Source organism: Argopecten irradians, chromosome 14, assembly GCF_041381155.1.
Source record: "Argopecten irradians isolate NY chromosome 14, Ai_NY, whole genome shotgun sequence".
In the NCBI taxonomy this organism is placed as follows: domain Eukaryota; kingdom Metazoa; phylum Mollusca; class Bivalvia; order Pectinida; family Pectinidae; genus Argopecten; species Argopecten irradians.
The window spans coordinates 29,539,845-29,558,502 of record NC_091147.1 but is presented as its reverse complement, the minus strand read 5'-3'; the positions used below and the strand labels follow the sequence as shown (position 1 = coordinate 29,558,502).

Here is an 18,658-nt window from a genome sequence, read left to right as displayed (position 1 = left end):
TAGTCAGCCTAACCTACTGTGTCAACTCTAACTAGCCAGCCTAACCTACTGTGTCAACTCTACCTAGCCAGCCTAACCTACTGTGTCAACTCTATCTAGTCAGCCTAACTACTGTGTCAACTCCATCTAGTCAGCCTGACTACTGTGTCAACTCCATCTAGTCAGCTCCTAAGCCTTACTAACTGTGTCAACTCATCTAGTCAGCCTACCTACTGTGTCAACTCCATACTAGTCAGCCTAACCTACTGTGTCAACTCTAACTAGCCAGCCTAACCTACTGTGTCAACTCTACCTAGCCAGCCTAACCTACTGTGTCAACTCTACCTAGCCAGCCTAACCTACTGTGTCAACTCCATCTAGTCAGCCTAACCTACTGTGTCAACTCTACCTAGTCAGCCTAACCTACTGTGTCAACTCTACCTAGTCAGCCTAACCTACTGTGTCAACTCCATCTAGTCAGCCTACCCTACTGTGTCAACTCTACCTAGCCAGCCTAACCTACTGTGTCAACTCCATCTAGTCAGCCTAACTACTGTGTCAACTCCATCTAGTCAGCCTAATCTACTGTGTCAACTCCATCTAGTCAGCCTGACTAACTGTGTCAACTCTACCTAGCCAGCCTAACCTACTGTGTCAACTCTGCCTAGCCAGCCTAACCTACTGTGTCAACTCCATCTAGTCAGCCTAACCTACTGTGTCAACTCCATCTAGTCAGCCTAACCTACTGTGTCAACTCTACCTAGCCAGCCTAACCTACTGTGTCAACTCTACCTAGCCAGCCTAACCTACTGTGTCAACTCTACCTAGTCAGCCTAACCTACTGTGTGTCAAACTCCATCTAGTCAGTCTGACTAACTGTGTCAACTCTACCTAGCCAGCCTAACCTACTGTGTCAACTCTACCTAGCCAGCCTAACCTACTGTGTCAACTCTACCTAGTCAGCCTAACCTACTGTGTCAACTCCATCTAGTCAGCCTAACCTACTGTGTCAACTCTACCTAGTCAGCCTAACCTACTGTGTCAACTCTACCTAGCCAGCCTAACCTACTGTGTCAACTCCATCTAGTCAGCCTGACCTACTGTGTCAACTCTACCTAGTCAGCCTAACCTACTGTGTCAACTCTACCTAGCCAGCCTGACCTACTGTGTCAACTCCATCTAGCCAGCCTAACCTACTGTGTCAACTCTACCTAGTCAGCCTAACCTACTGTGTCAACTCCATCTAGTCAGCCTGACTAACTGTGTCAACTCCATCTAGTCAGCCTAATCTACTGTGTCAACTCCATCTAGTCAGCCTAACCTACTGTGTCAACTCTACCTAGTCAGCCTAACCTACTGTGTCAACTCCATCTAGTCAGCCTAACCTACTGTGTCAACTCTACCTAGCCAGCCTAACCTACTGTGTCAACTCTACCTAGTCAGCCTAACCTACTGTGTCAACTCCATCTAGTCAGCCTAACCTACTGTGTCAAACTCTCCTAGTCAGCCTAACCTACTGTGTCAACTCCATCTAGTCAGCCTAACATACTGTGTCACCTACTGTGTCAACTCCACTCTAGTCAGCCACTAACCTACTGTGTCAACTCCACTCTAGTCAGCCTAAAACTGTGTCAACTCTATCTAGTCAGCCTAACCTACTGTGTCAACTCCATCTAGTCAGCCTACCCTACTGTGTCAACTCTACCTAGTCAGCCTAACCTACTGTGTCAACTCCATCTAGTCAGCCTAACCTACTGTGTCAACTCCATCTAGTCAGCCTAACTAGTGTCAACTCTACTAGCCAGCCTAACCTACTGTGTCAACTCTATCTAGTCAGCCTAACCTACTGTGTCAACTCCATCTAGTCAGCCTAACAGTGTCAACTCTACCCTAACCTACTGTGTCAACTCCCTAGTCAGCCTAACTAACTACTGTGTCAACTCCATCTAGTCAGCCTAACCTACTGTGTCAACTCCATCTAGTCAGCCTAACCTACTGTGTCAACTCTATCTAGCCAGCCTAACCTACTGTGTCAACTCTAACTAGCCAGCCTAACCTACTGTGTCAACTCTACCTAGCCAGCCTAACTAACTGTGTCAACTCTACCTAGCCAGCCTAACCTAACTGTGTCAACTCTTACCTAGCCAGCCTAACCTACTGTGTCAACTCCATCTAGTCAGCCTAAACTACCTACTGTGTCAACTCTATCTAGTCAGCCTAACCCTACTGTGTCAACTCTATCTAGTCAGCCTAACCTACTGTGTCAACTCCATCTAGCCAGCCTAACCTACTGTGTCAACTCCATCTAGTCAGCATAACCTACTGTGTCAACTCTAACTAGCCAGCCTTACCTACTGTGTCAACTCTACCTAGCCAGCCTAACCTACTGTGTCAACTCTACCTAGCCAGCCTAACCTACTGTGTCAACTCCATCTAGTCAGCCTGACCTACTGTGTCAACTCCATCTAGTCAGCCTAACCTACTGTGTCAACTCTACCTAGTCAGCCTAACCTACTGTGTCAACTCCATCTAGTCAGCCTGACTAACTGTGTCAACTCTACCTAGTCAGCCTAACCTACTGTGTCAACTCCATCTAGTCAGCCTAACCTACTGTGTCAACTCCAACCTACTGTGTAAACTGTGTCAACTCTATCTAGCCAGCCTAACCTACTGTGTCAACTCCATCTAGTCAGCCTAACCTACTGTGTCAACTCTACCTAGCCAGCCTAACCTACTGTGTCAACTCTAACTAGCCAGCCTAACCTACTGTGTCAACTCTACCTAGCCAGCCTAACCTACTGTGTCAACTCCATCTAGTCAGCCTAACTAACTGTGTCAACTCCATCTAGTCAGCCTAACCTACTGTGTCAACTCCATCTAGTCAGCCTAACCTACTGTGTCAACTCTACCTAGCCAGCCTAACCTACTGTGTCAACTCCATCTAGTCAGCCTACCCTACTGTGTCAACTCTACCTAGTCAGCCTAACCTACTGTGTCAACTCCATCTAGTCAGCCTGACTAACTGTGTCAACTCCATCTAGTCAGCCTAACCTACTGTGTCAACTCTACCTAGTCAGCCTAACCTACTGTGTCAACTCCATCTAGTCAGCCTGACTAACTGTGTCAACTCCATCTAGTCAGCCTAACCTACTGTGTCAACTCCATCTAGTCAGCCTAACCTACTGTGTCAACTCCATCTAGTCAGCCTAACCTACTGTGTCAACTCTAGCTAGCCTAGTCCAGCCTAACCTAACTGTGTCAACTCTATCTAGCCAGCCTAAACCTACTGTGTCAACTACCTAGTCAGCCTAACTACTGTGTCAACTAGCATCTAGTCAGCCTGACTACTGTGTCAACTCCATCTAGTCAGCCTAACCTACTGTGTCAACTCCATCTAGTCAGCCTAACCTACTGTGTCAACTCCATCTAGTCAGCCTAACTAACTGTGTCAACTCTACCTAGCCAGCCTAACCTACTGTGTCAACTCCATCTAGTCAGCCTAACCTACTGTGTCAACTCCATCTAGTCAGCCTAACCTACTGTGTCAACTCCATCTAGTCAGCCTGACTAACTGTGTCAACTCTACCTAGCCAGCCTAACCTACTGTGTCAACTCTACCTAGCCAGCCTTAACCTACTGTGTCAACTCTATCCCTAGCACTGTAACTAACTGTGTCAAACCTAGCCAGCCTAACCTACTGTGTCAACTCCACCTAGCCAGCCTAACCTAACTGTGTCAACTCCTACCTAGCCAGCCTAAACTACTGTGTCAACTCCATCTAGTCAGCCTAACCTACTGTGTCAACTCCATCTAGTCAGCCTAACTAACTGTGTCAACTCCATCTAGTCAGCCTAACCTACTGTGTCAACTCCATCTAGTCAGCCTTACCTACTGTGTCAACTCTAATCTAGTCAGCCTAACCTACTGTGTCAACTCTAACTAGTCAGCCTAACCTACTGTGTCAACTCTACCTAGTCAGCCTGACTAACTGTGTCAACTCTATCTAGCCAGCCTAACCTAACCTCAACTCCAACTAGTCAGCCTAACCTACTGTGTCAACTTTACTAGCCAGCCTAACCTACTGTGTCAACTCTATCTAGTCAGCCTAACCTACTGTGTCAACTCCATCTAGTCAGCCTAACACTACTGTGTCAACTCCATACCTAGCCAGCCTAAACAACTACTGTGTCAGCCTAACACTCTGTGTCAACTCCATCAGCCTAACCTACTGTGTCAACTCTATCTAGTCAGCCTGACCTACTGTGTCAACTCTACCTAGCCAGCCTAACCTACTGTGTCAACTCCATCTAGTCAGCCTGACTAACTGTGTCAACTCCATCTAGTCAGCCTAATCTACTGTGTCAACTCTACCTAGTCAGCCTAACCTACTGTGTCAACTCCATCTAGTCAGCCTTACCTACTGTGTCAACTCTACCTAGCCAGCCTTACCTACTGTGTCAACTCCATCTAGTCAGCCTAACCTACTGTGTCAACTCCATCTAGTCAGCCTAACCTACTGTGTCAACTCTACCTAGTCAGCCTAACCTACTGTGTCAACTCTAACTAGCCAGCCTAACTAACTGTGTCAACTCTACCTAGCCAGCCTAACCTACTGTGTCAACTCCATCTAGTCAGCCTAACCTACTGTGTCAACTCCATCTAGTCAGCCTAACCTACTGTGTCAACTCCATCTAGTCAGCCTGACTAACTGTGTCAACTCCATCTAGTCAGCCTAACCTACTGTGTCAACTTTATCTAGTCAGCCTAACCTACTGTGTCAACTCCACTAGTCAGCCTGACTAACTCTTCTGTGTCAACTCTACCATCTAGTCAGCCTTACCTACTGTGTCAACTCTACCTAGCCAGCCTAACCTACTGTGTCAACTCCATCTAGCAAGCCTGACTAACTGTGTCAACTCCATCTAGTCAGCCTAACCTACTGTGTCAACTCCATCTAGTCAGCCTAACCTACTGTGTCAACTCTACCTAGCCAGCCTAACCTACTGTGTCAACTCTACCTAGCCAGCCTAACCTACTGTGTCAACTCCATCTAGTCAGCCTAACCATCTGTGTCAACTCTACCTAGCCAGCCTAACCTACTGTGTCAACTCTAACTAGCCAGCCTAACCTACTGTGTCAACTCTGCCTAGTCAGCCTTACCTATTGTGTCAACTCCATCTAGTCAGCCTAACCTACTGTGTCAACTCTACCTAGTCAGCCTAACTACTGTGTCAACGTCTATCTAGTCCATCTACTGTGTCAGCTCATCTAGTGACTAACCAACTGTGTCAACTCTACCTAGTCAGCCTAACCTACTGTGTCAACTCCATCTAGTCAGTCTACCCTACTGTGTCAACTCTACCTAGTCAGCCTAACCTACTGTGTCAACTCCATCTAGTCAGCCTGACCTACTGTGTCAACTCCATCTAGTCAGCCTAACCTACTGTGTCAACTCTTACCTAGCCAGCCTAACTACTGTGTCAACTCTAATTAGCCAGCCTAACCTAACTGTGTCAACTCCACTAGCCAGCCTACCCTACTGTGTCAACTCTATCTAGTCAGCCTAACCTACTGTGTCAACTCCATCTAGTCAGCCTACTAACTGTGTCAACTCTACCTAGTCAGCCTAACTACTGTGTCAACTCCATCTCATCTAGTCAGCCTGACTAACTGTGTCAACTCTACCTAGTCAGCCTAACCTACTGTGTCAACTCCATCTAGTCAGCTAGACTAACTGTGTCAAGCCTAGACCTAATCTACTGTGTCAACTCCATCTAGTCAGCCTAACCTACTGTGTCAACTCTACCTAGCCAGCCTAAACCTACTGTGTCAACTCTACCTAGCCTCTAACCTACTGTGTCAACTCCTACAGCAAGCCTAACCTACTGTGTCAACTCTACCTAGCCAGCCTAACCTACTGTGTCAACTCCATCTAGTCAGCCTAACCTACTGTGTCAAACTCTATACCTAGCCAGCCTTCAACTTACTGTGTCAACTCTGTGTCTAGTCAGCCTAACCCTACTGTGTCAACTCCATCTAGTCAGCCTAACCTACTGTGTCAACTCTCATCTAGCCAGCCTAACCTACTGTGTCAACTCTACCTAGCCAGCCTAACTACTGTGTCAACTCTACCTAGCCAGCCTAACCTACTGTGTCAACTCTATCTAGCCAGCCTAACCTACTGTGTCAACTCCATCTAGTCAGCCCTTACCCTACTGTGTCAACTCTACCTAGCCAGCCTAACCTACTGTGTCAACTCTAACTAGTCAGCCTAACACTACTGTGTCAAACTCATACCTAGCCAGCCTAACCTACTGTGTCAACTCTATATAGTCAGCCTAACCTACTGTGTCAACTCTATCTAGTCAGCCTGACAACTGTGTCAACTCTATCTAGCAGCCTAACTACTGTGTCAACTCCATCTAGTCCAGCCTAACCTACTGTGTCAACTCTATCCTAGTCAGCCTAACCTACTGTGTCAACTCTACATCTAGTCAGCCTAACCTACTGTGTCAACTCTCTAGCCAGCCTAACCTACTGTGTCAACTCCATCTTGTCAAGCCTGACTAACTGTGTCAACCTAGCTAGTCCAGCCTAACCTACTGTGTCAAACTCTATCTAGTCAGCCTAACCTACTGTGTCAACTCCATCTAGTCAGCCTGACTAACTGTGTCAACTCTACCTAGCCAGCCTAACCTACTGTGTCAACTCTACCTAGCCAGCCTAACCTACTGTGTCAACTCCATCTAGCCAGCCTGACTAACTGTGTCAACTCTACCTAGCCAGCCTAACCTACTGTGTCAACTCCATCTAGTCAGCCTGACTAACTGTGTCAACTCCATCTAGTCAGCCTAACCTACTGTGTCAACTCCATCTAGTCAGCCTAACCTACTGTCTACTCAACTCCATAACTGTGTCAGCCTCAACCTACTGTGTCAACTCAATCTAGTCAGCCTAACCTACTGTGTCAACTCCATCTAGTCAGTCTGACTAACTGTGTCAACTCTACCTAGCCAGCCTAACCTACTGTGTCAACTCTAACTAGCCAGCCTAACCTACTGTGTCAACTTTACCTAGCCAGCCTAACCTACTGTGTCAACTCTACCTAGTCAGCCTAACCTACTGTGTCAACTCCATCTAGTCAGCCTAACCTACTGTGTCAACTCTACCTAGCCAGCCTTACCTACTGTGTCAACTCTACCTAGCCAGCCTAACCTACTGTGTCAACTCCATCTAGTCAGCCTAACCTACTGTGTCAACTCTACCTAGCCAGCCTAACCTACTGTGTCAACTCCATCTAGTCAGCCTAACCTACTGTGTCAACTCCATCTAGTCAGCCTAACCTACTGTGTCAACTCCATCTAGTCAGCCTAACCTACTGTGTCAACTCCATCTAGTCAGCCTGACTAACTGTGTCAACTCTACCTAGCCAGCCTAACCTACTGTGTCAACTCTACCTAGCCAGCCTAACCTACTGTGTCAACTCTACCTAGTCAGCCTAACCTACTGTGTCAACTCCATCTAGTCAGCCTACCCTACTGTGTCAACTCTACCTAGTCAGCCTAACCTACTGTGTCAACTCCATCTAGTCAGCCTGACTAACTGTGTCAACTCCATCTAGTCAGACCTAACCTACTGTGTCAACTCTAACTAGCCAGCCTAACCTACTGTGTCAACTTTACCTAGTCAGCCTAAGCTACTGTGTCAACTCCATCTAGTCAGCCTAACTAACTGTGTCAACTCCATCCTAGTCAGCCTAACCTACTGTGTCAACTCCATCTAGTCAGCCTAACCTACTGTGTCAACTCCATCTAGTCAGCCTGACTAACTGTGTCAACTCCATCTAGTCAGCCTAACCTACTGTGTCAACTCTACCTAGCCAGCCTAACCTACTGTGTCAACTCCATCTAGTCTAGCCTGTCAACTCTACCTAGCCAGCCTAACCTACTGTGTCAACTCTAACTAGCCAGCCTAATCTACTGTGTCAACTTTACCTAGCCTGCCTAACCTACTGTGTCAACTCTACCTAGTCAGCCTAACTACTGTGTCAACTCCATCTAGTCAGCCTGACTAACTGTGTCAACTCTACCTAGTCCAGCCTAACCTACTGTGTCAACTCCATCTAGTCAGCCTGACCTACTGTGTCAACTCCATCTAGTCAGCCTGACTAACTGTGTCAACTCTACCTAGCCAGCCTAACCTACTGTATCAACTCTGCCTAGCCAGCCTAATCTACTGTGTCAACTCCATCTAGTCAGCATAACCTTCTGTGTCAAATCCATCTAGTCAGCCTGACTAACTGTGTCAACTCTACCTAGCCAGCCTAACCTACTGTGTCAACTCTGCCTAGCCAGCCTAACCTACTGTGTCAACTCCATCTAGCAAGCCTGACTAACTGTGTCAACTCCATCTAGTCAGCCTAACATACTGTGTCAACTCTATCTAGTCAGCCTAACCTACTGTGTCAACTCCACCTAGTCAGCCTAAACCTACTGTGTCAACTCCATCTAGTCAGCCTAACTACTGTGTCAACTCTACCTAGCCAGCCTAACCTACTGTGTCAACTCTATCTAGTCAGCCTAACCTACTGTGTCAACTCCATCTAGTCAGCCTGACTAACTGTGTCAACTCTACCTAGCCAGCCTAACCTACTGTGTCAACTCTACCTAGCCAGCCTAACCTACTGTGTCAACTCTACCTAGCCAGCCTAACCTACTGTGTCAACTCCATCTAGTCAGCCTAACCTACTGTGTCAACTCCATCTTGTCAGCATAATCTTCTTTTGTCAAACTCCAATCTAGTCAAGCATAACCTTCTGTTTTAACTCCATCTAGTCACCCTGACTAACTGTGTCAAACTCTATCTAGTCAGCCTAACCTACTGTGGTCACTCTACCTATTCAGCCTTACCTACTGAGTCAACTCAACATGCCTGCGCTAACCTACTGTGTCAACTCCATCTAGTCAAGCCTAACCCTAGACCGTTGGTCAACTCACCTAGTCAGCCTACACCAACTGTGTCAACTCCATCTAGTCAGCCATGACTAACTGTGTCGAACTGCTATCTAGCCAGAGCCTAACCGACTGTATCAACTCCAACTAGTTTCACAATAGGCCTTTACTTCGCAGAGGAAATCAAGTTGTTGGTCAATTACCAATCCTTGTGATCTTAAACCTTTTTTACCTATCTGGGTTTCAACTCCCTACCTAGCCGGGCACCAAGAGATATCAGTACTTCACAACCGCCAACAATTTCCAGACTACTTTCAATCGCTGACCCAGGAGCAAGAACTTCCTCCTGATCAACTTATCTCTGTGATGGTTCGATTACACGGCCTCAATCCTATTTTGGATCAACTCTACCTAGTCAGCCTAAGCTACTGTGTCAACTCCATCTAGTCAGCCTGACTAACTGTGTCAACTCTACCTAGCCAATCTCATGTTTACTGAGGACAAGATGTCTTACCAATCTCTTGTTTATTGAGGACAAGGGGTCTTACCAATCTCATGTTGATTGAGGACAAGTTGTCTTGCCAATCTCATGTTAATTGAGGACAAGGTGTCTTACCAATCTCGTGTTATTTGAGGACAAGGTGTCTTACCAATCTCATGCTTATTGAGGACAAGGGGTATTACCAATCTCATGTTTATCGAGGACAAGTTGTCTTACCAATCTCGTGTTGATTGAGGACAAGATGTCTTACCAATCTCTTGTTTATTGAGGACAAGGTGTCTTATCAATCTCGTGTTTATTGAGGACAAGGTGTCTTTATCAATCTCATGTTGATTGAGGACAAGGTGTCTTATCAATCTCAAGTTGATTGAGGACAAGTTGTCTTACCAATCTCGTGTTGATTGAGGACAAGATGTCTTACCAATCTCATGTTGATTGAGGACAAGGTGTCTTATCAATCTCATGTTGATTGAGGACAAGGTGTCTTACCAATCTCATGTTGATTGAGGACAAGGTGTCTTACCAATCTCGTGTTTATTGAGGACAAGGGGTCTTACCAATCTCATGTTTTATTAAGGACAAGGAGTCTTACCAATCTCGTATTATTTGAGGACAAGGTGTCTTACCAATATCATGCTTATTGAGGACAAGGGGTCTTACAAATCTCCTGTTTATTGAGGACAAGGGGTCTTACCAATCTCATGTTTATTGAGGACAAGTTGTCTTACCAATCTCGTGTTGATTGAGGACAAGATGTCTTACCAATCTCATGTTTATTGAGGACAAGGTGTCGTACCAATCTCATGTTGATTGAGGACAAGGTGTCTTATCAATCTCATGATTATTGAAGACAAGGTGTCTTATCAATCTCATGTTTATTGAGGACAAGGTGTCTTACCAATCTCATGTTGATTGAGGACAAGATGTCTTATCAATCTCATGTTTATTGAGGACAAGGTGTCTTACCAATCTCTTGTTTATTGAGGACAAGGTGTCTTATCAATATCATGTTAATTGAGGACAAGGTGTCTTATCAATCTCATGTTGATTGAGGACAAGGTGTCTTACCAATCACTTGTTTATTGAGGACAAGGTGTCTTACCAATCTCTTGTTTATTGAGGACAAGGTGTCTTACCAATCTCATGTTGATTGAGGACAAGGTGTCTTACCAATCTCTTGTTTATTGAGGACAAGGTGTCTTACCAATCTCATGTTGATTGAGGACAAGGTGTCTTACCAATCTCATGTTGATTCAGGACAAGGTGTCTTACCAATCTCTTGTTTATTGAGGACAAGGTGTCTTACCCATCTCGTGTTGATTGAGGACAAGGTGTCTTACCAATCTCATGTTTATTGAGGACAAGGTGTCTTACCAATCTTGTGTTAAATGAGGACAAGGTGTCTTATCAATCTCATGTTAATTGAGGACAAGGTGTCTTACCAATCTATTGTTTATTGAGGACAAGATGTCTTACCAATCTCATGTTGATTGAGGACAAGGTGTCTTTTAAATCTCATGTTGATTGAGGACAAGGTGTCTTATCAATCTCATGTTTACTGAGAACAAGTTGTCTTACCAATCTCTTGTTTATTGAGGACAAGATGTCTTACTAATCTCATGTTGATTGAGGACAAGGTGTCTTACCAATCTCATGTTGATTGAAGACAAGTTGTCTTATCAATCTCATGCTGATTGAGGACAAGGTGTCTTACCAATCTCTTGTTAATTGAGGACAAGGTGTTTTACCAATTTCTTGTTTATTGAGGACAAGGTGTCTTATAAATCTCGTGTTAATTGAGGACAAGGTGTCTTACCAAACTCGTGTTTATTGAGGACAAGATGTCTTACCAATCTCATGTTAAGTGAGGACAAGGTGTCTTACCAATCTCATGTATATAAAGGACAAGGGGTCTTACCAATCTCATGTTTATTAAGGACAAGATGTCTTACCAATCTCATGTTTATTGAGGACAAGGGGTCTTACCCATCTCGTGTTGATTGAGGACAAGGTGTCTTGCCAATCTCATGTTAATTGAGGACAAGGTGTCTTACCAATCTCGTGTTATTTGAGGACAAGGTGTCATACCAATCTCATGCTTATTGAGGACAAGGGGTATTACCAATCTCATGTTTATTGAGGACAAGGGGTCTTACCAATCTCTTGTTAATAGAAGACTAGGTGTCTTACCAATCTCATGTTTATTGAGGACAAGGGGTCTTACCAATCTCATGTTTATTGAGGACAAGGGGTCAGGGGTCTTACCAATCTCTTGTTTATTGAGGACAAGGGGTCTTACCAATCTATTGTTTATTGAGGACAATGTGTCTTATCAATCTCATGTTTATTGAGGAGAAGGGGTCTTACTAATCTCATGTTTATAAAGGACAAGGGGTCTTACCAATCTCATGTTTATGGAGGACAAGGTGTCTTATCAATCTCATGTTGATTGAGAACAAGATGTCTTACCAATCTTATGTTGATTGAGGACAAGGTGTCTTATAAATCTCATGTTGATTGAGGACAAGGTGTCTTATCAATCTCATGTTTACTGAGAACAAGTTGTCTTACCAATCTCGTGTTTATTGAGGACAAGATGTCTTACTAATCTCATATTGATTAGGGACAAGGTGTCTTACCAATCTCATGTTGATTGAAGACAAGTTGTCTTATCAATCTCATGTTGATTAAGGACAAGGTGTCTTACCAATCTCTTGTTAATTGAGGACAAGGTGTCTTACCAATCTCATGTTGATTGAGGACAAGATGTCTTATCAATCTCATGTTTATTGAGGACAAGGTGTCTTACCAATCTCTTGTTTATTGAGGACAAGGTATCTTATCAATATCATGTTAATTGAGGACAAGGTGTCTTATCAATCTCATGTTGATTGAGGACAAGGTGTCTTACCAATCACTTGTTTATTGAGGACAAGGTGTCTTACCAATCTCTTGTTTATTGAGGACAAGGTGTCTTACCAATCTCATGTTGATTGAGGACAAGGTGTCTTACCAATCTCTTGTTTATTGAGGACAAGGTGTCTTACCAATCTCATGTTTATTGAGGACAAGGTGTCTTACCAATCTCATGTTTATTGAGGACAAGGGGTCTTACCAATCTCTTGTTTATAGAAGACTAGGTGTCTTACCAATCTCATGTTTATTGAGGACAAGGGGTCTTACCAATCTCATGTTTATTGAGGACAAGGGGTCAGGGGTCTTACCAATCTCTTGTTTATTGAGGACAAGGGGTCTTACCAATCTATTGTTTATTGAGGACAGTGTGTCTTATCAATCTCATGTTTATTGAGGAGAAGGGGTCTTACTAATCTCATGTTTATAAAGGACAAGGGGTCTTACCAATCTCATGTTTATGGAGGACAAGGTGTCTTATCAATCTCATGTTGATTGAGAACAAGATGTCTTACCAATCTTATGTTGATTGAGGACAAGGTGTCTTATAAATCTCATGTTGATTGAGGACAAGGTGTCTTATCAATCTCATGTTTACTGAGAACAAGTTGTCTTACCAATCTCGTGTTTATTGAGGACAGATGTCTTACAATCTCATTGATTGAGACAAGTGTCTTACAATCTCATGTTGATTGAGGACAAGTGTCTTACCAATCTCATGTTGATTGAGGACAAGGTGTCTTACCAATCTCATGTTAATTGAGGACAAGGTGTCTTACCAATCTCATGTTAATTGAGGACAAGGTGTCTTACCAATCTCATGTTGATTGAGGACAAGGTGTCTTACCAATCTCATGTTTATTGAGGACAAGGTGTCTTACCAATCTCATGTTTATTGAGGACAAGGGGTCTTACCAATCTCATGTTTTATTGAGGACAAGGGGTCTTACCAATCTCATGTTTATTGAGGACAAGGTGTCTTACCAATCTCATGTTATTGAGGACAAGGTGTCTTACCAATCTCATGTTTATTGAGGACAAGGTGTCTTACCAATCTCATGTTTATTGAGGACAAGGTGTCTTACCAATCTCATGTTTATTGAGGACAAGGTGTCTTACCAATCTCATGTTGATTGAGGACAAGGTGTCTTACCAATCTCATGTTGATTGAGGACAAGGTGTCTTACCAATCTCATGTTTATTGAGGACAAGGTGTCTTACCAATCTCATGTTGATTGAGGACAAGGTGTCTTACCAATCTCGTGTTTATTGAGGACAAGGGGTCTTACCAATCTCATGTTTTATTGAGGACAAGGAGTCTTACCAATCTCATGTTTATTGAGGACAAGGGGTCTTACCAATCTCATGTTTATTGAGGACAAGGGTGTCTTACCAATCTCGTGTTTATTGAGGACAAGGTGTCTTACCAATCTCATGTTTATTGAGGACAAGGTGTCTTACCAATCTCATGTTTATTGAGGACAAGGTGTCTTACAAATCTCATGTTTATTGAGGACAAGGTGTCTTACCAATCTCATGTTAATTGAGGACAAGGTGTCTTACCAATCTCATGTTAATTGAGGACAAGGTGTCTTACCAATGTCGTGTTAATTGAGGACAAGGTGTCTTACCAATATCATGTTGACTGAGGACAAGGTGTCTTACCAATCTCATGTTTATTGAGGACAAGATGTCTTACCAATCTCATGTTTATTGAGGACAAGGTGTCTTACCAATCTCATGTTTATTGAGGACAAGGTGTCTTACCAATCTCATGTTTATTGAGGACAAGGTGTCTTACCAATCTCATGTTTATTGAGGACAAGGTGTCTTACCAATCTCATGTTGATTGAGGACAAGGTGTCTTACCAATCTCATGTTTATTGAGGACAAGGTGTCTTACCAATCTCATGTTTATTGAGGACAAGGGGTCTTACCAATCTCATGTTTATTGAGGACAAGGGTGTCTTACCAATCTCATGTTGATTGAGGACAAGGTGTCTTACCAATCTCATGTTTATTGAGGACAAGGTGTCTTACCAATCTCGTGTTTATTGAGGACAAGGGGTCTTACCAATCTCATGTTTATTGAGGACAAGGGGTCTTACCAATCTCGTGTTTATTGAGGACAAGGGGTCTTACCAATCTCGTGTTTATTGAGGACAAGGTGTCTTATCAATCTCATGTTTATTGAGGACAAGGTGTCTTATCAATCTCATGTTTATTGAGGACAAGGTGTCTTATCAATCTCATGTTTATTGAGGACAAGGGGTCTTACCAATCTCATGTTTATTAAGGACAAGGGGTCTTACCAATCTCTTGTTTATTGAGGACAAGGTGTCTTATCAATCTCATGGTTATTGAGGACAAGGGGTCTTACCAATCTCATGTTGATTGAGGACAAGGTGTCTTGCCAATCTCATGTTAATTGAGGACAAGGTGTCTTACCAATCTCGTGTTATTTGAGGACAAGGTGTCTTACCAATCTCATGTTTATTGAGGACAAGGGGTCTTACCAATCTCATGTTTATTGAGGACAAGGTGTCTTACCAATCTCATGCTTATTGAGGACAAGGTGTCTTACCAATCTCATGTTTATTGAGGACAAGGTGTCTTACCCATCTCGTGTTGATTGAGGACAAGGTGTCTTACCAATCTCATGTTAAGTGAGGACAAGGTGTCTTACTAATCTCATGTTTATAAAGGACAAGGGGTCTTACCAATCTCATGTTTATTAAGGACAAGATGTCTTACCAATCTCTTGTTTATTGAGGACAAGGGGTCTTACCAATCTCATGTTGATTGAGGACAAGGTGTCTTGCCAATCTCATGTTAATTGAGGACAAGGTGTCTTACCAATCTCGTGTTATTTGAGGACAAGGTGTCTTACCAATCTCATGCTTATTGAGGACAAGGGGTCTTACCAATCTCATGTTTATTGAGGACAAGGTGTCTTACCAGTCTCATGTTTATTGAGGACAAGGTGTCTTACCAATCTCATGTTTATTGAGGAGAAGGGGTCTTACTAATCTCATGTTTATAAAGGACAAGGGGTCTTACCAATCTCATGTTAATGGAGGACAAGGTGTCTTATCAATCTCATGTTGATTGAGAACAAGATGTCTTACCAATCTCATGTTAATTGAGGACAAGGTGTCTTACCAATCTGATGTTGATTGAGGACAAGGTGTCTTATCAATCTCATGTTTTTTGAGGACAAGATGTCTTCCCAATCTCATGTTGATTGAGGACAAGGTGTCTTATCAATCTCATGTTTTTTGAGGACAAGATGTCTTCCCAATCTCATGTTGATTGAGGACAAGGTGTCTTATCAATCTCATGTTAATTGAGGACAAGATGTCTTCCCAATCTCTTGTTTATTTAGGACAAGGTGTCTTATCAATATCATGTTAATTGAGGACAAGGTGTCTTACCAATCTATTGTTTATTGAGGACAAGGTGTCTTATCAATCTCATGTTTATTGAGGAGAAGGGGTCTTACTAATCTCATGTTGATTGAGAACAAGGTGTCTTATCAATCTCATGTTAATTGAGGACAAGGTGTCTTACCAATCTATTGTTTATTGAGGACAAGGTGTCTTATCAATATCATGTTAATAGAGGACAAGGTGTCTTACCAATCTATTGTTTATTGAGGACAATGTGTCTTATCAATCTCATGTTGATTGAGAACAAGGTGTCTTATCAATCTCATGTTAATTGAGGACAAGATGTCTTCCCAATCTCTTGTTTATTGAAGACAAGGTGTCTTATCAATCTCATGTTGATTGAGGACAAGGTGTCTTACCAATCTATTGTTTATTGAGGACAATGTGTCTTATCAATCTCATGTTTATTGAGGAGAAGGGGTCTTACTAATCTCATGTTTATAAAGGACAAGGGGTCTTACCAATCTCATGTTGATTGAGAACAAGATGTCTTACCAATCTCATGTTGATTGAGGACAAGGTGTCTTATAAATCTCATGTTGATTGAGGACAAGGTGTCTTATCAATCTCATGTTTATTGAGGACAAGGTATCTTACCAATCTATTGTTTATTGAGGACAATGTGTCTTATCAATCTCATGTTGATTGAGAACAAGGTGTCTTATCAATCTCATGTTAATTGAGGACAAGATGTCTTCCCAATCTCTTGTTTATTGAGGACAAGGTGTCTTATCAATATCATGTTGATTGAGGACAAGGTGTCTTACCAATCTATTGTTTATTGAGGACAATGTGTCTTATCAATCTCATGTTTATTGAGAAGAAGGGGTCTTACTAATCTCATGTTTATAAAGGACAAGGGGTCTTACCAATCTCATGTTTATTAAGGACAAGATGTCTTACCAATCTCTTGTTTATTGAGGACAAGGGGTCTTACCAATCTCATGTTGATTGAGGACAAGGTGTCTTGCCAATCTCATGTTAATTGAGGACAAGGTGTCTTACCAATCTCGTGTTATTTGAGGACAAGATGTCTTAGCAATCTCATGCTTATTGAGGACAAGGGGTCTTACCAATCTCATGTTTATTGAGGACAAGGTGTCTTACCAATCTCATGTTTATTGAGGACAAGGTGTCTTACCAATCTCATGTTTATTGAGGACAAGGTGTCTTACCAAACTCGTGTTTATTGAGGACAAGATGTCTTACCAATCTCATGTTAATTGAGGACAAGGTGTCTTACTAATCTCATGTTTATAAAGGACAAGGGGTCTTACCAATCTCATGTTTATTAAGGACAAGATGTCTTACCAATCTCTTGTTTATTGAGGACAAGGGGTCTTACCAATCTCATGTTTATTGAGGAGAAGGGGTCTTACTAATCTCATGTTTATAAAGGACAAGGGATCTTACCAATCTCATGTTTATGGAGGACAAGGTGTCTTATCAATCTCATGTTGATTGAGAACAAGATGCCTTACCAATCTCATGTTAATTGAGGACAAGGTGTCTTACCAATCTGATGTTGATTGAGGACAAGGTGTCTTATCAATCTCGTGTTTATTGAGGACAAGGTGTCTTACCAATCTTGTGTTAAATGAGGAAAAAGTGTCTTACCAATCTCATGTTGATTGAGGACAAGGTGTCTTATCAATCTCATGTTTATTGAGGGCAAGGTGTCTTATCAATCTCATGTTTATTGAGGACAAGGGGTCTTACCAATCTCGTGTTGATTGAGGACAAGGTGTCTTACCAATCTCATGTTTATTGAGGACAAGGTGTCTTACCAATCTCATGTTGATTCAGGACAAGGTGTCTTACCAATCTCATGTTGATTGAGGACAAGGTGTCTTACCAATCTATTGTTTATTGAGGACAAGGTGTCTTATCAATATCATGTTAATTGAGGACAAGGTGTCTTACCAATCTATTGTTTATTGAGGACAATGTGTCTTATCAATCTCATGTTGATTGAGAACAAGGTGTCTTATCAATCTCATGTTAATTGAGGACAAGATGTCTTCCCAATCTCTTGTTTATTGAGGACAAGGTGTCTTACCAATCTATTGTTTATTGAGGACAAGGTGTCTTATCAATCTCATGTTTATTGAGGACAAGTTGTCTTACCAATCTCATGTTGATTGAGGACAAGGTGTCTTACCAATCTCATGTTGATTGAGGACAAGGTGTCTTACCAATCTCATGTTTATAAAGGACAAGGGGTCTTACCAATCTCATGTTTATTAAGGACAAGATGTCTTACCAATCTCTTGTTTATTGAGGACAAGGGGTCTTAGCAATCTCATGTTGATTGAGGACAAGGTGTCTTGCCAATCTCATGTTAATTGAGGACAAGGTGTCTTACCAATCTCGTGTTATTTGAGGACAAGGTGTCTTACCAATCTCATGCTTATTGAGGACAAGGGGTCTTACCAATCTCATGTTTATTGAGGACAAGGTGTCTTACCAATCTCATGTTTATTGAGGACAAGGTGTCTTACCAATCTCATGTTTATTGAGGAGAAGGGGTCTTACTAATCTCATGTTTATAAAGGACAAGGGGTCTTACCAATCTCATGTTTATGGAGGACAAGGTGTCTTATCAATCTCATGTTGATTGAGAACAAGATGTCTTACCAATCTCATGTTAATTGAGGACAAGGTGTCTTACCAATCTGATGTTGATTGAGGACAAGGTGTCTTATCAATCTCATGTTTTTTGAGGACAAGATGTCTTCCCAATCTCATGTTGATTGAGGACAAGGTGTCTTATCAATCTCATGTTTTTTGAGGACAAGATGTCTTCCCAATCTCATGTTGATTGAGGACAAGGTGTCTTATCAATCTCATGTTAATTGAGGACA

The 18,658-nt window shown here is 42.6% G+C and overlaps 1 protein-coding gene across 1 annotated transcript in view; it reads right to left on the bottom strand.

Moving 5' to 3' along the window:
- Window positions 1–9,169, bottom strand: part of LOC138306865 (splicing factor 3A subunit 1-like) — a 242,814-nt gene extending 233,645 nt beyond the window's left edge. Inside the window, exon 1 of the mRNA XM_069247374.1 lies at window positions 9,157–9,169. The gene's annotated coding sequence lies outside the window, so the exon portion shown is untranslated. The remainder of the gene's footprint in view (window positions 1–9,156) is intronic.
- Between the last annotated feature and the right edge of the window lie 9,489 nt (window positions 9,170–18,658).